This window comes from Lynx rufus, unplaced genomic scaffold (genome assembly GCF_022079265.1).
Source record: "Lynx rufus isolate CCGP_SWC_20201006 ecotype Redwood Valley unplaced genomic scaffold, mLynRuf1.p SCAF_2, whole genome shotgun sequence".
Lineage (NCBI taxonomy): Eukaryota > Metazoa > Chordata > Mammalia > Carnivora > Felidae > Lynx > Lynx rufus.
Genome location: NW_025814834.1, coordinates 12,733,009 through 12,755,214, shown reverse-complemented (window position 1 = coordinate 12,755,214; position 22,206 = coordinate 12,733,009).

Sequence of the window (22,206 nt, the reverse complement as noted above, 5' to 3'; positions counted from 1 at the left end):
TTGCGTTCTTTATCCACTCCCCATGTACACCCTTCCTTCTTTAATAATCTTTTGGGGCCACCAATGAACATTTCCAGACAAAAGTATTGAAATGGCTTGCAAGGTGGTTTTCTCGGACTTAGAGTCCATACCCTCCAAACAGTGTTCCATTCTGCTCCTAAAACAGAACTTCTGAAGTAAATATGATCATGATATTTTCCAGTAAAATTATCTCAATTCCTCATCTCTTACGAAATGAAGTGCATGCTTTTTATGAGGCAATGATCAGTTTTCTGTTCATCTCTGAAGCCTCATTTGGAGATTTCAGTGTCCTGACCCCAAACCACACTCAGTGACTTTTTGTTCCGAGAATATAGACATATTAAGATTAAAATACCCACAAGAAGTGTAACATGGAGCTATAGTTCTGAGCTCTTATTTGCACAACTATGCATCATGCAAATTAAGCATCCGATACTATAACCACTGATCATCTTTCACACTTTCTTGCCTGACTACTGGCTGTTATTTAGGTGTGCCTCTGGAATGTTCTTCTTTGGCCACTGGGCAGATACCTACTTACCCTTCAACATCCATCAGGTGCCACCTTTGAACTCATGAGGGATATGATCTTTTTTCCTTCCAGCATAACACACATCTATTTCTATTATAGTCTCCTCCCACATGCTTGCACTGTGACAGTCTATGCATCAGTCACGTATACAACATAGTGAGGCAGCAGAAGACTGAAATCTTACCTTATTTACCTGTATTTACAGATAAAAATCAGTTTCTGCAAAATAAAATAAATAATGAATGAATAAATAAAAGGATTTAGTGAAAGGGAGATAGATGCAACATAAATGGAAGATGTTGTGCGAATGGATGAATCTGTAGAGATTACAACTATTTATGCAGTGTAATATCTTTGTGAAGAAACTTTCTACCAAATATCTTAAATACATATATATCTTGACATTTGACAAGAGATAAACAACTTTAATAATACTGGTGTTTTGAAGACTCTGAAAAATCAAATTTCTGTATTTTCATCATAAAAAAAATGAGGTATATTTGTGGGAGGCAGGTTTTTTCCTTGGGTTATGCCATCCATCCAAGCTTTTAAAATATAGTTAATAAAATCATAGTGATACTCTTTAATTGTCTTAATTTTCTTTAATCTTAATCTTTATTTCACGTTTCTCGAACATTTTCAAGGGGTTTCTAAGTTAGCATAAAACCCAAAGTTCTTACCAGTTATACACAATCCGGCTGCTCGTTATTCTGACTCCAGTCCCTTCCAACCTAGTCCTGCTCATAGTTCAGTCATACAAACTCCTTGCTCTTTGCTGAACATGCCAATCCCTGTCTAATCTCAGGGTCTTGCTGTCCTCTCTGCCTAGAACACTCTCTCTCCAGATCGTCTCCTGAGTAATGCCCTCGTATATTTCAGGTCCTGGCACCCCATTAGAATCTTTCCCTTATCACATTGGATAGAAACACTGCTTCCCATTCCTCATCATTCACGAACCCTTGCCCTGCTGTCACCACCTGACACATCACGGGCAGGTTGAATTGCTTATTTTATGTACCCTCCCCCCACCCAACGAGAAAGGAAGCCCCACAGAATCGGAAACTGCTTTATTCTGGTGAATTTTTATCCCTTAAAATAGTACTGGCAGATGAAGCGTTTGATAATATTTGTTGAATTAGTGAAGAAATACTTTGATAAAGTTTAAGCCATATGAAAATATTTTACAACTTCTTAAACTTCTCATTTAAAAATTATTATATACAAAAGTGGCAAAGGTAGTACAGAGAGATGACAGATGCTCTTGCGCCCATTCTGTCCCTATCAAACACTGCATCTTAATTGAATATAGAACAAGATGAAAAACGAGGGTATTGACATTGATATAATAGGTGTGCATAGTTCTGAATCATTTTATCAAATGTGTGTATTCATCCGATCATTGTAATCAATGCATGAGGTTATCCCATCATCACAAAGACCTTCCTTGTGCTACCCCTTAGTAGTTACACACATCCCCCCATGTCTCTTTATTCCTAACCCCTGACAACCACTAATCTGCTTGGCATCTCCATATTTTTAAAAATAATTTTGAGACTATTATGGATATAAAATCAGAGATCATGTGACCTTTGAGATTGGTCTTTTTCATTCAGCATAATGTCCATGAGATCCATCCAATTGTTGTATCAATGGTTCATTTTTTTTTTTTATTGCTGAGTAATAGTCCATGATATGGATGCACCACAGTTAAACCATTCACCTATTGAGGGACATTTTGGCTGTTTCAGGTTTGGGCGATTACCAAAAAAAAGTTATTTTTGTAAAAGAGAGTACAGGTTTTTGTGTGGACATAAGCTTTTGGTTTTTTTGGGTAAATATCCAGGCGTGCAATTGCTGGGTTTATTGTAATTGTACTTTCATTTTTATTTTTTTATTTTTTTATTTTTTTTAATTTTTTTTTCCAACGTTTATTTATTTTTGGGACAGAGAGAGACAGAGCATGAACGGGGAAGGGGCAGAGAGAGAGGGAGACACAGAATCGGAAACAGGCTCCAGGCTCTGAGCCATCAGCCCAGAGCCTGACGCGGGGCTCGAACTCACGGACTGCGAGATCGTGACCTGGCTGAAGTCGGACGCCCAACCGACTGCGCCACCCAGGCGCCCCTGTACTTTCATTTTTAAAAAAATACCAAACTATCTTCTAGAGTGACTATGCCATTTTACATTCTCACCGGCAATGAACGAATATAGATCCAGTTTTTCTGTATTGTTATCAGCATTTGCCTGGTGAAAAATTGTGTGTTGTCACCAGAGTATATTCTCTTTTAGTAAGTGTGTAGTAATATTTCTTTTCCCTAGTGATTAGTGATGTTAAACATATTTTCATACAATTATTTGTTATTGTGTTAATTACCTATTTTCTAATTGGATTCCTTTTGCTATTGTTTTCTACCTAACAGTTGAATTTGGGGAGTTCTTTACATATTTTAGATCTGAGTCCTTTACCAGCTATGTGGTTGACAAAGACTTTCTTCCCAGCTTGTCTTTTAATTGACATAACAGGGTCATTCACAGTTATGATAACATCTAATTAATGGGTATATATTTTTTTCTTTTATGGATTGTGCTTTTGGTGACAGTTCTAAGAACGTTTTATCAAGCCCTGAGGCCTGAAAATTTCCTTTTATGTTATCTTCTTAAAGTTTTATAGTTTCATATTTTCCATTTAAATCTATTATACATTCTAAGTTAATTTTCTATGAGATGTGAAGTTGGGCTTTTGAAGGTGTGAGGTCCATTTTCTTCTTTCTTTTTTATAAACATTTGTAAAATTAGTTTATTTATTTATTTTGAGAGAGAGAGAGAGAGAGAGAGAGAGAGAGAGAGAATGAGCTGGGGAGGAGGAGAGAGAGAGGGGGAAAGAGAGTCCGAAGCAGGCTCTGTCCTGACAGCAGCAAGATTATGACCTGAACCCAAGTTGGATGATTGACTGAGCCACCCAGGTGCCCCTTGTTTGTTTGTTTATAGAAGCTCAGTTTCTCCAGCACCACTTGTTGGAAAGGCTATATACGTCCTCTGATGAACTGCCTTTGCTCCATCATGAAACATTTAATGGGCATGATTTTATGAATCTATTCCTGGATTCGTCCTTCTGTTCTATTGATCTATATGTCCTTCCCTCCACAAACACCACATAGTCATGATAATTATAGCTATATATTATATCTTGAATTCGAATAGAATATTTCCTCCCACTTTATTCTTCTTTTAACAGAATTATTTTAGCTCTTGTAGTTACTTTGCCTTTCCATACAGTTTTAGAATAACCTCATTTATATTTCCAAAAACTCTTGTGGAGATTTGATAAGATTGCATCAAGCATGCATATCAATTTGGGGAGAATTGGCTCTGATCAGTCTTCTAAGCCAAGGAAATGAAATGTCTCTCATTTATTTGGATTTTATTTGATTTTTCCATCAGTATTTTGTTGTTTGTAGCAGAAAAAATTTCTACATGTTTTTGTTAGGTTTACACCTAAGTGTTTCAGTTTTAGAGCTATTGTAAAGTGTATTGGGTTTTTAATTTGTGTTTCTATATACTTGTTGCTATAATATAGAAATGTAGTTGATTTTTCTGTTTACATTGTTTCTTGTGAACTTTCTGTTTCTGGACTTAGTCCTGGAAATTTTTTATAGATCCCTTAGGGTTTTCTACATAGACTATCAAATTATTTGCATAGAGAGAGAGAACTTTATTTTTTTTTAAATTTTTTAATGTTTATTTATTTTTGAGAGAGAGAGAGAGTGCGAGCAGGTGAGGGGCAGAGAGAGAGAGAGAGAGACCCAGAATCTGAAGCAGGTTCCAGGCTCCGAGCAGTCAGCACAAAGCCCGATATGGGGCTCAAACCCATGAACTGTGAGATCATGACCTGAACTGAAGTCCGACACCTAATTGACTGAGCCACCGAGGCATCCCGAGAGAGAACCTTATTTATTTATTTATTTATTTATTTATTTCCAACTTGCCTGTTTTGCATGCTGTGCTGTTGTCATTTTGGTCTTTTAGTTTGCTGGCTAGAACTTCTGGTATAATAGTGATGGCACTGGTGAGAGCAGATATACTTCCCCTGTTCCTGATTTTATGGGGAGAGCATTCAGTAATTAGATATTAAGTATGGTATAATTTGTGGGTATTTTTGGAGGTGTTTTATCAAGTTGAGTTATTACACTATTCAGTATAATACTGGAAGCCCTGGGTTAAAAGTCTGTACTGAATTGAAAGGAAAATAAACAGTTTGAAAGGAAGAAATAAAATTGCTTTTACTCAGCAAGGGAAAAAATGGATATGTAAAAAACTCTAAAGAATATACATAAATATTCCTTGAATTAATAAGTGATTAAGATAAAGGACATTATATAAAAGTGCATTGCTTACCTGTATACAGGTATTGAACAAATGAAATTTGAATTCAAAAACAAATACCATTTAGAGTAATACCATATATGAAATACTTAGGTATAAATATATCAAAATTTGCATATAATATGTTTGCATAAAACTACAAAACACTGATGAAAGCAATCATAGATAATCTCTATAAATGGAGAAATATTCCATGTTCATGGATCAGTAGACTCAATATTGTTAAAATGTTAATTCTTCCCACCGTGATCCATAAAATAAATGGAGTCTCAAACAAAACCCTTGCAAGTTATTTTGTGGGTATAAACAAACTGATTCTGAAATGTATATGGGAAGGTAAAGAACCTGAAATAAGAAACACAATGTTGGAGAAAAGAAAGAACAAAGTTAGAGAACTTACAGTGCTCAATTTCAAGACATACTATAAAACTACAGTAATCAAGACAGAGGAATAGTATTGAAACAATACACACTTAAATCAATGAAACCCAACAAATAGACCCAAACAATTATATTCAAATGATTTTTGACAAAGGCAGCAAAGGCAATTCACTGGAGAAAGAATAGTTATTTTCAAATGGTGATAGAACTACTGATGGTTCACATGCCATAAAAGAAGGAGAAGGAGGAGGAAGAGGAGGAGGAGGAGAAGAAGAAGAAGAAGAAGAAGAAGAAGAAGAAGAAAGAGGAGGAGGAGGAAGAGGGGGAAGAGGAGAAGGAGGAGAATGGGGAGAGGAGAAGGAGGAGGAAGAGGAGGAGGAGGAGGAGAAAAGAAGTCAGACACAGCTTTTGCACATTATACAAAAATTACTGAAAACAGAACACAGATGTAAATGTACAAATAACTTTTTAGAAAACAAAATAGGACATAATCTAGATGATCATGGTAATGAGTTGTTAGATACAACTAAAAAATCACCATTCATTAAATAAGGAACAGGTAATTTAGACTTTATTAGATTTAAAAATTCACATACATGCAAGATGCTGTTATGAGAATAAGGTAAGTCACAACACAGGAGAAAATATTAGCAAAATATGTTCTTGGAACAATAACTGAAATATATAAAGACCTCTTAAACCCAACAATAGGAAAACACACAATCCATTTTAAGAAATGGGCAAAATATCTGAACAGACACTTCTCTCAAGGCGATATACAGATGCCAAGCATGTGAAAAATGCTCAATATTATTTGTCGTTAGGGAAATTCACATTAAAAGAACAACGATACACCATAATATACCTATTGGGATGGCTTAAATCCCAAACTTGACAATAATTGCTGGCAAAGATATAGAACAGCAAGAACTCTCATTTCTGGTAAAATGCCAAGTGCCACAGCCACTTTGGAAGACAGTGTGACACTTTCTTACATGATGAAGCATAGTTATGATCCTAGGTATCTACCTAATTTACACTCATACAAAATACTACACACAAATGTTTATAGCAATTTTATTCAAAACAGTTTTCAGTAAGTGAACGGATAAACAAACTTGGATACATCCATGTGATAGAACACATTTTAGCAAGAAAAAGAAATGAGATACCAAGCCATACGCAAACATGGTTGAATCATAAAAGCATATTGCTAATCTCAATAAATCAGAAAGAAAGGATGAACAATATATACGGTATATAATATAGTATGTAATACATACCATGTACTGTACAATTCTATTTATGTGACATTCTGAGGAAGATAAAATTATAGAAACCATAAACATGTCAGTTGTTGCCACGGCTTTGGGAAGGAGAAAGAGTTGAACGGGTGAAATAGGGGATTTTCTCAGGTAGTGAAACTATTCTGTGTGATACATACCACCAGGCGCATGAAACTAGGCATTTGTCAAAACCCACAGAACTTTACAGAAAAAAAAATAATGAACCTTAATATGTGCATATTTAAAATACCGCTTGGTTGGGGCGCCTGGGTGGCGCAGTCGGTTAAGCGTCCGACTTCAGCCAGGTCACGATCTCGCGGTCCGGGAGTTCGAGCCCCGCGTCGGGCTCTGGGCTGATGGCTCAGAGCCTGGAGCCTGTTTCCGATTCTGTGTCTCCCTCTCTCTCTGCCCCTCCCCCGTTCATGCTCTGTCTCTCTCTATCCCAAAAATAAATAAATGTTGAAAAAAAAATTAAAAAAAAAATAAATAAATAAAATAAAATACCGCTTGGCAGATTGGGAGATTCCAGGATGGGAGTCACTGTGACAAAAATATGGGAGTATGTTACAAATGCATCAAATAACTTCTCTCAAGAGATTAGAGGGAAAGATACTAAGTAATTTTGGAAATGAATAGAGACTATAACACAAAGACTAAAGAAAATACATATAAGCACTGTACTTGATTTGGTAAAGTTGTTTCCGATGGGGGTATCAGTTAACATTTTTGAAACCACTATATGTATATTCTAGAAGTGAACAATTAATTAAATGGAAGTTGAACGGTGGGAGTTAATTTTCTCATGCTGGTGTGGAAGCTACAGCTAAGCAAGGAAAGAAAGCTAGAATGAACCATGTAATAATGAGTTAGAGTGGAGATTCCAGCATAAATATGTTTAGCTTAATATAAATACATACATATGCAGATATAGATTTGCAAAGTACATGAAATAGTATAAATGCATATATTTTCTTGCTCTTTTCAGCTAAAAGGGCCTTGAAACAACTCTATCCCAGTAGCAATGAGTTTACCTGGTGCCCATGTCTTTGTCTCTACTGCCATTCTCAACAAAAGGAACCTAAGAATTTTGAGAAATGGCTGATTCGAGGGCTAAGTCAGAGAATCTACAAGAGGAGCCTGGATTATGTTGCAGGGCCAAAAAGTGAGGTGCTTAAAAGTACTTGAATGGGGGTATGTCAAAGGGATGTAGGAGGTAATGGAAAGCTGGAACAATTTTAGCAAGGAAATGAACAAATTAGTGTTGGATTATAGCCAATGTAAAAATAAATAGCCATGAGTCTAGGCCAATTACTTATATGGGAAAAATAAATAAAGGGGAGAAAATAAACCTCCAATGGAGGAGAATTTTAAATAATTTATGTAGATACTCACCCTGAAGGAGACTCCTGCACTCACTCCCTAATCCTTAAGTGCAGACTGCACATAGTGACTTTTCCCTAAAGAGTACAGTGTAGAAAGGGACATAAGAGTAACTTTACTGCAGAGAGATCTGACAAACTGTACCTCAGTCAGGAGATCAAGGTTTGCTCAACAAGGATAAGTCAAGTTGATAGTACACACTTTTGATATGACATGATGGGCATGGCACTTTACCTTTGCGGTCTTATCCCCCAAAACACAGCAACCTGATCATGAGAACAACAACAGACAAATCTCATTGGCAGGACTTTCTATAAAATATCCTACCAGTGTTTTTCAAAACTGCCAAGGTCATCAAAAATAAGAAAAAGCCTAGCATTGTATAATGACAGACAGTAACTGTGGGGAGCAGGGCATAATGTGTAGAGAAGTTGAATCACTATGTTGCGCACCCGAAACTAATGTAACATTGTGTATCAAATATAAGTTGAAAAAAATAAAAATTAATGTAAGTTAAATTAAAAAAAAAAACAAGGTAAGTCCTGGAAACTGACACAGTGAAGGAAATCATGAAGAAACATGATCATGATGAGTAAATGTATTGTGGTACCCTGGATGACGCTACATAACAGAAGAAGACACAAATACTAGGTAAATCTGAATAAAGCATAGATTTTCGTGAGTAGCAATGCATCAGTATTTGTAACTCATGGCCAATGTCTACCACTAATGTAATGTATTAAGTATGGGAAAACTGGGTGTGAAGTATATAGGAACTCTGTACTATCTTTGCAAGCTTCATGTAAAACTAAAACTATTATTTAAAAAATGTTATTAAAAAAAACCAGCATTCTCTTCCAAAAATCATAAATATAGGAGGCTAAAAAAGTACTTATGTATCTTACAGGCAGCTGATATATTATTTAAGACACAATGATTAAGAATCTCACCTTTTCTTTAAAAGTTTATTTATTTAGTTGCTTTGAGAGAGTGAGGGAGAGAGAGAGAGAGACGGAGAGAAAGAATCCTAAGCAGGCTCTGTGCTGACAATGCAGAGCCCAAGGTCAGGCTCGATCTCACAACTGGGAGATCATGACCTGAGCAAAAATCAAGAGTTGGATGCTCAACCAAATGAGCCACCCAGACACCCCAAGAATCTCACCTTTTATCTTTGTATTATATATTCATATATTTTCCACTAACACTTAACTAGAACTCACTCTTCTTTCAACCCACTGGCTTAAGCAAACTTGTACTGTTACCTTCAACTTGTAGTAATAACTAATGGAAACATAAACTGAAATGCTTGAGCCAAAAATTTCTAGGAGGAAAGGAAAGAGGAAAAAAAACACTGTAAATGTTAGGACACCAGACTGTAATCAATTTCCTTAATGGTAATTGATTCCTGAGGTAGTAATATTTCCCAGGTGGTAAAACTTGGAAATAAAACATACAACAGTTAAATTTTACTGCTTAATGATAAAAATATTAGTCTAAAGGATTTTTAAAATATGGATGCTATCAACCATGTTAGATTAATACAATGAAAGCTGTCTTCAAGTCTGTTCTCAGTACCCATGCTGTGAGTGCCGAACTTGTAAAGTGATTATTAATCAGAACAACCCTCATTTGGTATTTTAGAAAAGGACTATTTTATGCTGGCAGCTTGAAGATGCATTCACTGCAACAAAGTGCAGTGTGCATCCTAGTGTGATCCAATTTCTAAGCTTTAATGATATATTCATATCAGAAGCTCTACGACAAGTCTCTAAACGTGGTAACTGCCCTCTGGTCAGTCTGGTTGTGTTAGTGTTCTTAATGCCGTGAAGGCCGAGGTCAAGAAAACATCCCTCTGTGTTTGAAACCAGTAAAAATAAATAGCAAATGGTTGGGATTCACCATCCGCAGGAAGAGTTCTCCTTAAGCAGGGATGTGTATTATCTGTTGCTAAGGAGAGTGGGGACAACCAGCTCCGATTTTCATGATGATAGCATGTCACGCACAGTAGAATGCAACGAGAGGAAGGTACAACCTAGTCCACTCACCTGTCACAGTGCAGTGTGGAGTTAGAAGGTATGAACTTTTTTGGACCATGTGGTATTGATGATATTTGTCAATTTTTGGCAAAAATAAAAGGAATATTTAGGTAGTGTAACCGAAAGTATTCAAACTTCAAGAGTGGTGGGGGGGACCAAAGAGTAAGAACATTCTAACTAATTTTCTTAGGAAAACAGATATTCTGGTTTTTGCTGACTCTAGCAGGTATTTCTGTAGCAATAGTCCTGAATGAGAGAAGACTGTGAATTAGGATGCCACACAACCTATTGGAACTATTCTTCTAGAAAATTCCATCTCTGGCGCTCAGTGGTAATATTTGGATCTATAACTTGGCCTCCTCAGGAAACGTGCCCTTTAAAAATGACAGGAGAAGTTACCACCTCTAGTTTTCAAACCAGATGTGACTGCCATGTTAAAATGTTAATTTGGGATCCAGGATTATTAACAAGTTTCTTGAGACTTTGTTCACATGAGTCGATGCATCTAAAACTAATCAATTGTCTATGTATTGAGCTGCCCTGTTTTCAAGGAACTGTGTCGGGCATGAAGAATAAAAAATAAAATGTAGACTCATAAAATTCAAAGGGCTCGTAAGCCAGAGAAGGAGATAAATATGTACGCAATCAGGTTTAATCCAAGTTCAAGCATTATGGGAGCCTAGAAGAGAAGGTGATTAATTCAAAATGTTGGAACTGGAGACCATTTCCCAGAAGAAATGAGAGCTGGGCTACACTTGAAACACACAGAGATTTACCACACAGAGAGTTGCTAATGTAATTGGTAAACTAGAGAATGGACATAGCAGGATCATATAATCAGAAAGTACATGACGTGTTTAGGGGAGGAAATATTTTTGGTGTGAGGATGTCCCGGGACCTATGACTAGAGGATAGGAAGCTGATTTTTATTTTTGTATTTTTTATATATATATTTTATTTTTGGAAGTTTATTAGCATGAGAGAGAGAGCGCACAAGAGAGAGCCTGTGTGAGCAGGGGAGAGGCAGAGAGAGAGGGAGAGAGAAAATCCCAAGCAGATACCGCACTGTTCATGCAGAGCCCAAAGCGGGGCTCAATCTCATGAACTGTGAGAACATGACCTGAGCTGAAATCAAGAGCTAAGTCAGATGCCCGACCGGCTGAGCCACCCTGGGGCCCCGGCAGCTGATTTTTAGATAAAGGAAGAAGTGGTGTAAATACCTTGCTTACTATTTCTGTAAACTTACTGATCTACCACTCTTTTTCCTCCAAATAAAAGCCATGAGTAACATTCTCTCATCAATTTATCTGTCTCTCATTATTGACGGTGATCTTCATTGCGGGAAAGAAAAGCGTACTGGCATTATAACCTGTCACCGAAAGGTTCTTAGTGCATTCCATTACGGTTCAATGAACGATGTCCACCGGGAGCACTCCTAGATCCAAACAAGGTGGGATTTGTTAATTGCGCTGCAGAAGTGCGGAGCACTTCAGAGAGGAAACTTGGGGGTGACTATGATGGGGGTTAAGGGTGGACATTTACGGGACGTGGACTTGTGTCTGGTGAGTTTAAGGAGGAAGTAGGGTAGCCGGAGTCAGCCCTGCACTGGGCGCTGTAAGTAGCAGGGGCCAGTTTGTGACTTGGTACCTTAATAAGCGTATCCCTGAGGTGGGAGGCTTGAAGCGGGGTCAGAGTTGTGATGGAAAAGAAGCCGTAGCCATTCCTGTTGATCAGTGGAGGGGAAGGTTTAGTCATGCCTGTGGCACTGGCATGGCCTCATCAGTGTTCTGGATCGAGTGTTGTTGGTGCTCTGATGGGGATGGTGCAGTCTGGTCGTCAGAAGGCCCATCCTTATTCTCGCTGATTGTCTGCACGGCTGGTTTTCATGGTGTCCCCGGCCACTCATGTTCTTCATTCTTGGTTGAATATCTGCCGAGGACACGTCCAAGTTGTCACCCGCTGCCGTTATTGTTCACCGGTGTTGTTTTTGAGCAACAGAGTGATATATCCAGATCATTAAAAATAGCTGTGGTTACCTTGCAAAAGATACGCTGGAAAGCTGACGCTCTGAAGGCATGGAAAGGAGTTAGGAGGCTATTTCAAAAATGTAGGTAAAATGACGGTAATCTTGGCCTAGACATTGAGATCAGAGAAATAAAAGTCGGGAGACTCTTCCACGGTGGGATCCGTGACTCAGCAGCCAATTGACGCAGGTCATCCAGGGGTGGGTCCGAAAGGATTTTGCAGTAAGCGTATCGAATGCACATATATAATTAAGTACCTAATTTTGAAATACTCATGGCGTTACATGCTTTTGTTTATGCATTGTGACTATCACAGTGGTTGGGAGACGAGTAAAATAATCTTTGCCTTCGTGCGATTCACTGTCAGGAGCGGTGCACAGATATCTGCAAATACACGATGAATATAAGTGATGCGGCGAAGGATTATGAAACCCTACAGACTTTGTGGAATTGGGAATTACCCCAGGGAGGTCACCTGGAATCTGGGACTTGAAATACAAAGGAGGGAGGACAGAAGCTGCCACAATATTGTGAAGTCTAAAGCAAACAGCTGATGCTACCATCACTCCCATACAAATATACAAACATAAAGAACGGCTCATAAGTAACTAGGCACACTAGTATAGACTGGAAGGGTGCAGCAGGGTTTTGCAAAAAATGGGTTAGGGTGTGAGTCCATGCTGAGGACATGTACATTGGAAACGCGTGGGAGCCGTACGCACCATGAATGCAGTGAGCCAAAGCGACTCCTCGTATACATTAATTTTATGATATCGGTAATTAAATATAAATCGGCCATGGGAAAAACCTACAATAGCCAACTTATTTATAGTTTATGTTCTGCAGAATCACGCTTCTCGTCTCCCGGGCATAGTAAACCCTGTTTTGTTTATAAAGGCCTCCACTGACACGTTTTCTACCATGTCCTCTAAAATCTGGTTCCAAGGGCGCCTGGGTGGCTCAATCAGTTAAGCCTCTGACTTCGGCTCAGGCCATGATCTCCTGGTTTGGTCTGTGAGTTCGAGCCCCACCTTGGGCTCTCTGCTGTCAGCACAGAGCCTGCTTCAGATCCTCTCTCTCTCTCTCTCTCTCTCTGCCCCTCCCCCAGCCCTCAAAAATTCAACATTTACAAATCAAATCAAATCAAATCTGGTTCCAGCGTTAACAACTTTCATTGCCAGGATCTTTTTTTTTTTTTTTTTTTTCCTTTTCCTCACGGCATGGTAGCACTTTCTTCTCAGGCTTGTTGGTTCCTGCATCGTGGTGACCGCGTGATCTTGGTTGTCTGAAGCCCCAGTCGCCATCGCAATCTCAGGATCACCCAAGGCAGACAGCTTCATTTTCCTTGAACAAGCCAGGAAAGTACACTCCATGAACATGTCCCCTGCCCCCGCGATGCCGGGCCCCTTCCATTTTGGTTGGCCTGTCAGATTCCTAGACGAACAGACAGACGAGAGATAAACTCTCTCTGCCTCGACGTGCTACGTGTCAAGCTGAAGACAAAAATCCACACCCCCCCCTCACCCCGTGGTATTTTAAAATCCCAAGCGAAGGCTACAAGTGACAAAGACCAGGTAGTACCCACCGCTCCAGAGCCTGACCGACAATGGCCTGTTAATGATCAAATCCAGATGTGGTGCTGGGCTGGAAGAAATGTCACCGGCCCCTGCCCTTGGCTTAGCAAGGCCGCAATGTTCCCAATATGTCAACAGACACAGTCCGAGCAGACTTCCGTAGCTTCCCTCTGCGGGGAAGGTTCTCTGGAGGCTGTGTGGAGCCTGTTTCGGTGACTGGTTTCGTGGCATCTTAACAGCTCTGTGTCCTTGCCCCTTTCATTCCCCACATCCACCTTAAGCACCTCGGCTGCCCTGTTGAGTCCTGAAAAGACACTTCTGTCTTCCAGAGGTAACCTGATTCCACACCCTCCACCCCCATTCGCTTCACCCCCCTCCTCCACATTTAGGGAGCTTCCTGTATTTCAGATGGCCGGTGTTGCAAAGAGAAACTTCTTTTCTCGTTTTTGTCTCGTTTTCTAGTTAATTATCTTAATTCTTGAAAATACCTAGTAAGGTGTCTTGCCTGTGGAAGTCCTCAGTAAAAATGTATCTCCTTTCTGTCATCTTAAACACATACACCCACACTCAGAGAGAGAGAGAGAGAGAGAGAGAGAGAGGAAGGAGGAGGAGGAAGAGGAGAGGAAGAAAAGAATGATCTTACAAGTTAAATATGTTTTGGGAACAAAACTGCAAAAGCAGAAGTAAATCACCATATCCTCGAGAAACAGGTGTAGAACAAATTTAGACAAGCAGTGATGGCACTGATACAAAGAGAACTATCTAGATTAATTTGTACTGCTGTTGCCCTCCATCAAGAGAGTTCATCAGGAATTAAGTACTCAGACTCAACATACACCACCTCCATCGCCCCGGTCAGGTCCGGGGAATCTTCCTTCGCTCCCTTGGTCTAGCCACACTCTGGGTCTTCCTCCCAGCTCCTCAAACTTTCCAGACAGATGCTTGGCTCAGGAATTTACATTGCTTTCTTCTCCCTAACTGAACCCCCGTCCCCATGTGGTAAAACCAATATAATCTCTCACCTGCTTCAGGTCCTTGCTTAAATGCTCTCTTCCCAGCTAGGCTTTTCCTGAACCTGCTAAATTACAAGGCACGTTCCAACCATTATCACTTTTGGAAATCCTCATCATGGGAAATAGTTTCCCATAATTCTTATTGCAATCTGACATACTACTTATCTATATGCTTATACCACCTTCTCAACTCCAACTAAAATGTCATTCAGTAGATGATCCCTGAAATAATGATGAGGGGCGACCGGGTGTCTCAGTCTATTGAGGGTCTGACTCTTTATTTCTGCTCGGGTCATGATCTCACGGTCAAGGCCCATGTTGGGCTCTGAGTTGGCAGGATGGAGCCTGCTTGTGATTCTCTCTCCCTCCCCTTCTCTCTGCTCCTGTCCCGCTTGCACTCTCTCTCTCTCTCTCAAAATAAATAAATACGCTTAAAAATATTAAAAAATAAAAAAAAATACTGATGAAATAAATGAATGGATGGTTGTTCACATATAAAAGAATACTAAATAGTTGAAGAGTAAAATCATGAGAAGTTATAAGCTTAGAATCATGAGAAGTTATAAGCTTAGAAGATGTTTATCAGTTTAACTCAGGAAATCACCCAATTGTCCATTCTCTCCCCCAAGGGGATTATTCCCTCTACCAAAATGGATAGACTCACTGAGAAGCTGATATAATTATCCTTCATTTCCCTTCTTTTTTTTTAAGTGTAGTTATTTACTGTGTATGTGTGTGTGTGTGTGTGTGTGTGTGTGCCTATGTGTCTGTGTGTGTGTGTGTGTGTGTGTGTGTGAGAGAGAGAGAGAGAGAGAGAGAGAGAGAATTCCAAGCCCACTCCACACTGTCAGCACAGAGCCCGAACTCAAGTTCAACCCCCACATCAGGCACAGAGATTACTTTAAAAAAAAAAAAGAAATATTATTGAATAAATGAATCAAGAAAAATAGAATACCAAAGCAATTTGAACCAAATAAAAAGCTCCGTAGACATAAATAGGCAAAAACTCTTTGGGCATAAGTAAGTAGCCCTAGATATTTAGCAGAAGGTATATCAGCAAAAGTAGCATATCTCAGCAATAAAACTGATGCAGAATATATAACGGTGAATAGTGAATAGGTAAAGATTTAAAATTATTTACAATTAACAAAATTGCTTAAAGAAAAATCCGCTGCTTGGAGCTTACAAACCAAGATAAATAGTAGCTAGACTGAAAGAGACAGAAATAGAAACAGAGATAGAGAGAAATTGACTTCCTGGAGAATGGATTACTGACCATTTTCTCAGGCACATCTTATTCACAGATTCACCAGTTCATATGTGAAAATAATTTAAAATCATGACACACACTCCTCAATTCCCTCTCCTTGAGTGTGGACCTGTAACTTGCCTGTAACCAATATAACATAGCAAAAGTGAAGAGATTTTGCAGATTTAATTAAGGTCTTTAGCTAGTTAACTTTTAGTTTATCCAAAGCGAGATTCCCTTAGGTAGTCCTGATCTGATCAGGTAATTCTTTCCAAGAGGATTTTGAGGGGCACCTGGGTGGCTCAGCCAGTGAAGTATCCACTCTTGATTTCGGCTCAGGTCATGATCTTATGGTCATGAGATAAAGCCTCATGTCGGACTCCGTGCTGAGCATGGGCCCTGCTTGGGATTCTCTCTCTCTCTCTCTCTCTCTCTCTCTCTCCCCTGCTCACAAATTCTCTCTCTCTCTGAAAATAAATTTAAAAAAACATTTATAAATAAATAAATAAATAAATAAATAAATAAGAGAGGATTTGGGGTTGGGCATGGAAGAAGTCAGAGATTCTCCTGCTAGTTCTACCGACACAAACTACCACGTGAACCACCTCTGGGAAGACATATGTGTCAAAAATGGTCAAGCATCAGACATTTTATAGGGTTCACCTTATATACACAATGCATTGTAAATAATATGGTTGGTGCTCTGTATTAGTTATTTGTTGCTGCATAACTGATTACCATGAAGTGGCTTGGGCACCCATTTTCGATCTCTGCGTTTGCATAGGTCGGAAGTCAAGGAACAGCCTACATGGGTTCTGTGCTCAGAGTCCTACAGGCTGACGTCCGGATATTAAGGGACCTGCGTTCTTTACCTGGTGCTCAGGGCTGTCTTCTGTCTCCCCTGAATCTATATATGATTACCATCCCAGAGATTTCTACCACTTTACTTTCTTCATTACATGTTAGCTTAAAGAACCAGATGCATGAATTGAGAGGATTTTATCTGATTATAATAGGTGATATATTATTTAGCCTACATAGGCAAAGTAAATAGCATCCGTTAGTGAAAGATGCCTTAAGAAATGTTCCATTAGAAATTAGTTATTTGTTATTTATTGACATTGGGTGTTTAAAAAAGACTTTGCGAAAGCTAATTGGATCATTTCTGAAAGTATCTGAATTTCTCTTGGTAAAAAGAACTAGCTAAATATATTTAGTATTATCTGGAAGACATTCTGCACATAATTGTGTCTCAATAATTTAATTTTTCTCTAGATAAAAATTCAAATTTACCGTATTTTTACAGATAGCCGAAAAACTAAATTGAAGGCTACCTACCTAATGTCATGCTTCATTGGTCTTCTATACAGAGGCAATGTGTTTTAATATAAACTCATATGCCATGAACATAGCTAACCTGGAGTATATGAGGACAAAGGAATCTGTGAGAAAAGGATGTCTTAGTGCCTGCTTACACATCGGAGAGAAAAATACCAATGATTGTAATGTTTCAGGTTGATTTACTTTTTGAATATTCTTTGGCATTATGTATGAACTACCTAAACAGAAACCGATTGGCTAGTAAGGGCAGATGTACCTCACCTACGGAAGTAATTTACTTTTGATTTCTTTTTAGGTGAGTATTCAGAAAGATATTCAAAGGCAAAACAAATTTAACTGTAAAAATTAAAAAGGCATGGTAAAATACTATGGAAATACATATAGGGATCATTTTGTATGGAAGCATGGAATTTTCTCTTATTCCAGAAAGACATGTAAAAATAAGAATTATCATATTCTTTTATTTTATTTCATATCATTTTCCTCCCTCCCTCCCTCCTTCCCTCCTTCTTCCCTTCCTCCATTCCCCCCTTCCCCTCTTCCTCCCTTTCTCCCTTCCTTCCTTCCTCCCTTCCTTCCTTCCTTCCTCCCTTCCTTCCTTCCTTCCTTCCTTCCTTCCTTCCTTCCTGGTTCCAAGTACTTATTGAGCTTCTACTCTGCTGGTGCACTGGGGAAATAGTGAACAAAACAGACATAATCCCTGCACTTATGTAGTGTTTATTCTATGGGGGAAAGACAATTGAAAACAATAAATATACAATATAAAGTTGTAAATAAATAATATGAACTTAAGCAGTTGAGGGCTTGGGGATGGTGGGGGTTGCTTTTTTAGATACCAAAAACATGACCCATTGGCACATCTGGGGGAGCAAAGTGAAGGGCACTTCCGTTTTGTTTTGTTTTGTTTTGTTTTCTTTTGTTTTTGTTTTCTATTATACTGAACTAGGAGAGGTAAGGTCCGTCTCTGGGCTACACCAAGGCTGTTGTCTTCTCTAATCCCAGCTTTTCAGGTTTTCCTTTGCACCTTCTCATGAGGGTAAGAAGTCTCCAATCTGTAGAGGACCGAAAGCAGAGCAGTGCCATCTGTCAACGTAGTACTAACGGTCCCTCGGGGACTGGATGTTCGGGAGCAGAGCAAACCGTTAGGAGTGTTTTCGTGGAATAAAGGCAGAGGGGGAGGATGCAGGTGCCCCATGAGAGCCGCAGGAGTGCCCGGTGACAGGGAGAGGAGGGGAGGACATTTGGAGAGGTCATGGGAAGGCTCAGGAAAGAAAGGTGAAAGACCCCAAAAGCCAGCTTTTCATACTTGGCACTGGGGCCCAGCAGTGACGATAGTCTTTCCAACATCTGAAAATTATCACGGGTGGCTGGACCCACTAACACGAAGCCTTAGCATGGCGCATCTGTGAATTCACGGGCACGATATGTTTCTCACTTCTAGGTGCACACGCGGGCACACACTGTTAGCATGGAAAACAGCACTAAGTTTTACCTACAGGAAATATGGTTTCATTTCTTGCCCCACAGCTTATGCACTCTGTGATCTAGGACAAGTCACATCAGCCTCTCATTTCGATTTTATATTACCAGAATTTAAAGGTCCTTGGCTATGCACTTTTTCGTGAGAAAAGACCAACGCTCTTGGTGATTGAACATTTTCTCTAATTTCTGTCGTGGCTCCTTTATTTTTGCCTGTCTTTCTGTGCCTGTTAGGTCTTATTTATTTCACCATTGTTTTTATTTGGGGGCCACTTTGGAGTAGCCATATTTCTTACAAAGAGAATTAGGGGATCTTGCTTTATGTTTGAATTTGTGTGTCCTAAACTTTTAATATGAAGTTCAAGCCAAATTGCTACAATATTTTAAGATCACTGATATGCTGGGGCGCCTGGGTGGCTCAGTCGGTTAAGCGACCCACTTTGGCTCAGGTCATGATCTCGCGGTTTGTGAATTCGAGCCCCGCATCCCGCTCTGTGCTGACAGCTCAGAGCCTGGAGCCTGCTTTGGATTCTGTGTCTCCCTCCTTCTCTGCTCCTCCCCAGCTTGCTCTCTCTCTCTCTCTCTCAAAAAATACATAAACATTAAAAAAATTAAAAACAAATAAATAAAAATAAAATCACTGATATGCTTATTCACATGTTTTCATCTCAATTTTTCTTTTGTTCTCTTGTGATTTACCTATTTTCCTGACCTCTATGTCTGTTTCTGGATCACTCAGTTTCTAAATTTGCTTCATTATTCTGATGCTCCAATGTAATCTATCTTTTTATCCTTTTTTTAAAAAAAATTATTTTTTATTTTTTTCAGAGAAAGAGAGCAAGCGGTGGCGGGGGGGGGGGCCGAGCAGGAGGGAGACAGAGAATCCGAAGCAGGCTCTGTGCTGCCAGCACAGAGCCCAATGTGGGGTTCCAACTCAGAGGTCACAACCTGAGTTAAAATCAAGAGTCGAATGCCCAACCAACTGAGCTACCCAGGTGCCCCCATCTTTTTATCTTTATGTAGTGAAAGTCATATAATTTTTTATATGAAATACATTATTTTCCAGCTGCATTCTTGTGGAAGCTTTACTTCATACTAAACACACACACACACGCACACACACACACAGAATATGTTTAAATGTTGTTTTAGTCCTAGAAAATCAAAGTATAATATTAGAAATTTTGAACTTTTGAAACCAATTTGACAATAAATTTCATATATTAAAAAAAAAAGAAATTTTGAACTTTCATCTTTAAAGATGAGTGAGGTATATTATGTATTTGGTTACTTTTAGGATGTCAGGTGTGATAATCTTGGATTTAAATATGAAAATGAATATGATGATATAAATTCCCATCAAAATGTTGCAGCTTCCTCTATAGCTCCTTATGCACTCTGTCCTTTATAACGCACACATATTATTCTCTATTTATTACAATTTTTTATTGTGCTGGGAATTCTTAGATGAAGTGTCCATCTTTTTACCCTTAAAATCGGCCTTACTTTTCGTGCAGTTCTTTACAAATGTGTTTTATTCTTTATATGCTCCTCAGACCTGTATTTTTAATTTATATGACCTTTTGATAATTGCTAAATGGCAGTACAAGACAAGCATTAACGAGACGACGAATTAGGTATAGGCTAGTGTGGATATGTTCTCTGCCTCTTAAGAGCTCAAAGGCATGAAGACAATTTTCTGAGGCTAAAAAAAAAATGGGCCCATTTAAAACTGGGGTTGTGTTCATCATTGGTGTCACAGTTGGAAATGAAGTGTGACAGGCGGCTGTTAACTCTGGCAACTTGTCATGTACCAGCTGTTTTGTCACAACTCAAAGGGCCCACAGGCAAATTCTATGCTGAAACAATTAAATGATAAAGAAATAGAATCACATAAAAATAACACAAAATACCAAAAGACACTCAAGTTTCAGCAATCAATAAACAAGGTGAGTCCCCACGGGGAAGCATCCATCAAAGGAGAAATGGAGATTTATTTACCCTTAGTACCTTCAAAGAACAAAAATCAAACTCTGTGATTCTTCATGATGGCCTCTAGATTCTATTTCGACGAAATTCTCAAGCTAATAGATCTAGTGTTCTTTTAAAATTCCAATCAGAATGCCATAGTGCAACAGGATTATTGCAAGGATGTTCCTTAAAATGAAATTTCTCCAAAGAAATACCTAAATTATAGCCACAAAGTGTAATCTCTATTCTTTAAGGGCTTTATTGTTAACACGTCAAAACTCTGGGCAGAACTTCAAGACATCACAGTTTCCATGGAATTCATTAATATGAGTCGTATCACCTCAGAGAATATGGTGACTATTTCCCGATTCTTCCCTTTAATTTAATTAATTAATTTAATTTAATTTAATTTAATTAATTAATTAATTCTGAGAGAGGGGAGGGGGAGGGGCAGAGAGAGCAGCGCAGAGCCTGAGGTGGGGCTCAATCCCACAAGCCATGAGATCATGACTTGAGCTGAAATCAAGAGTCGGACGCTTAACTGACTGAGCCACCCAGGTGCGCCATCCCTAAATCTTCTCTTATAACTTGAGTTTTGAAACCAATGGCCTCAGCACCATTGGGTGGGGTGTTCACCACCCTCGGGCTCTTAATTCACTTGTTGGGGCACTACCACTTTGTTAGCACTGGTGGCGTTAATACAACTCTGCTTTGACTATTGGGGTGGTAGCCTTGAACACAGTAAGCCAGGCTGGGTTCCTTCCTTTAGCGATCCTAGAACGCAGAACAGGAGGAGTGTGGGACACACAGAGAAAGAAGAAGCATGAGACCAAGATGAGGATACAGGACACCATTTAATGCTCAAGTCCTGGAGTAAGATAAATCCGGGTTTGAATACTGACTCCACTACCAGCTGTACGGCTATAGACACATCATTTGAACACTCTAAGCTGCAGAAGTGTTTGTCGTTAAACAGAGGAGACCCTACCTTCTCTCGATATAACTGAGGTTTAAATCACATGATCTTTAGAGGATTGCGAGCAGAATTTGTAATACCTTAATAAACATTTCTTATTGTTTTGGTTGTTCCTGCTTGTGTTCTATTGATCACCATCGTAACTATTATTATTTTTAATTTTATGGCTTTAAACTCCACAAAATCTGCTTCAACTTTTATTTCATCCAGGAAATAGTTTCTCATCTTTTTTCCTGTATCATGTGAGATCTACCCTAAAGCCCTTCCACATGTACCTATGCTTGCCTTACCTGAGACAGCACCAACTCACGAGTGTATAGATGAGATTTCCAGGTGCCTGGTGGCTCAGCCGGTTAAGCCTCAGACTCTGGATTTCAGCTCAGGTCACGATCTGATGGTTCTTGAGATTAAGCCCCACATTGGGTTCTACCTGTCAGCACAGAGCCTGCTTGGGATTCTCTCCTTCCCTTCTCTGCCCCTCCCCTGCTCACACTCCCTCTTTCTCAAAATAAATACATAAACTTAAAAAAAATCAGACTTCATCTATTTACGTGTCCCTA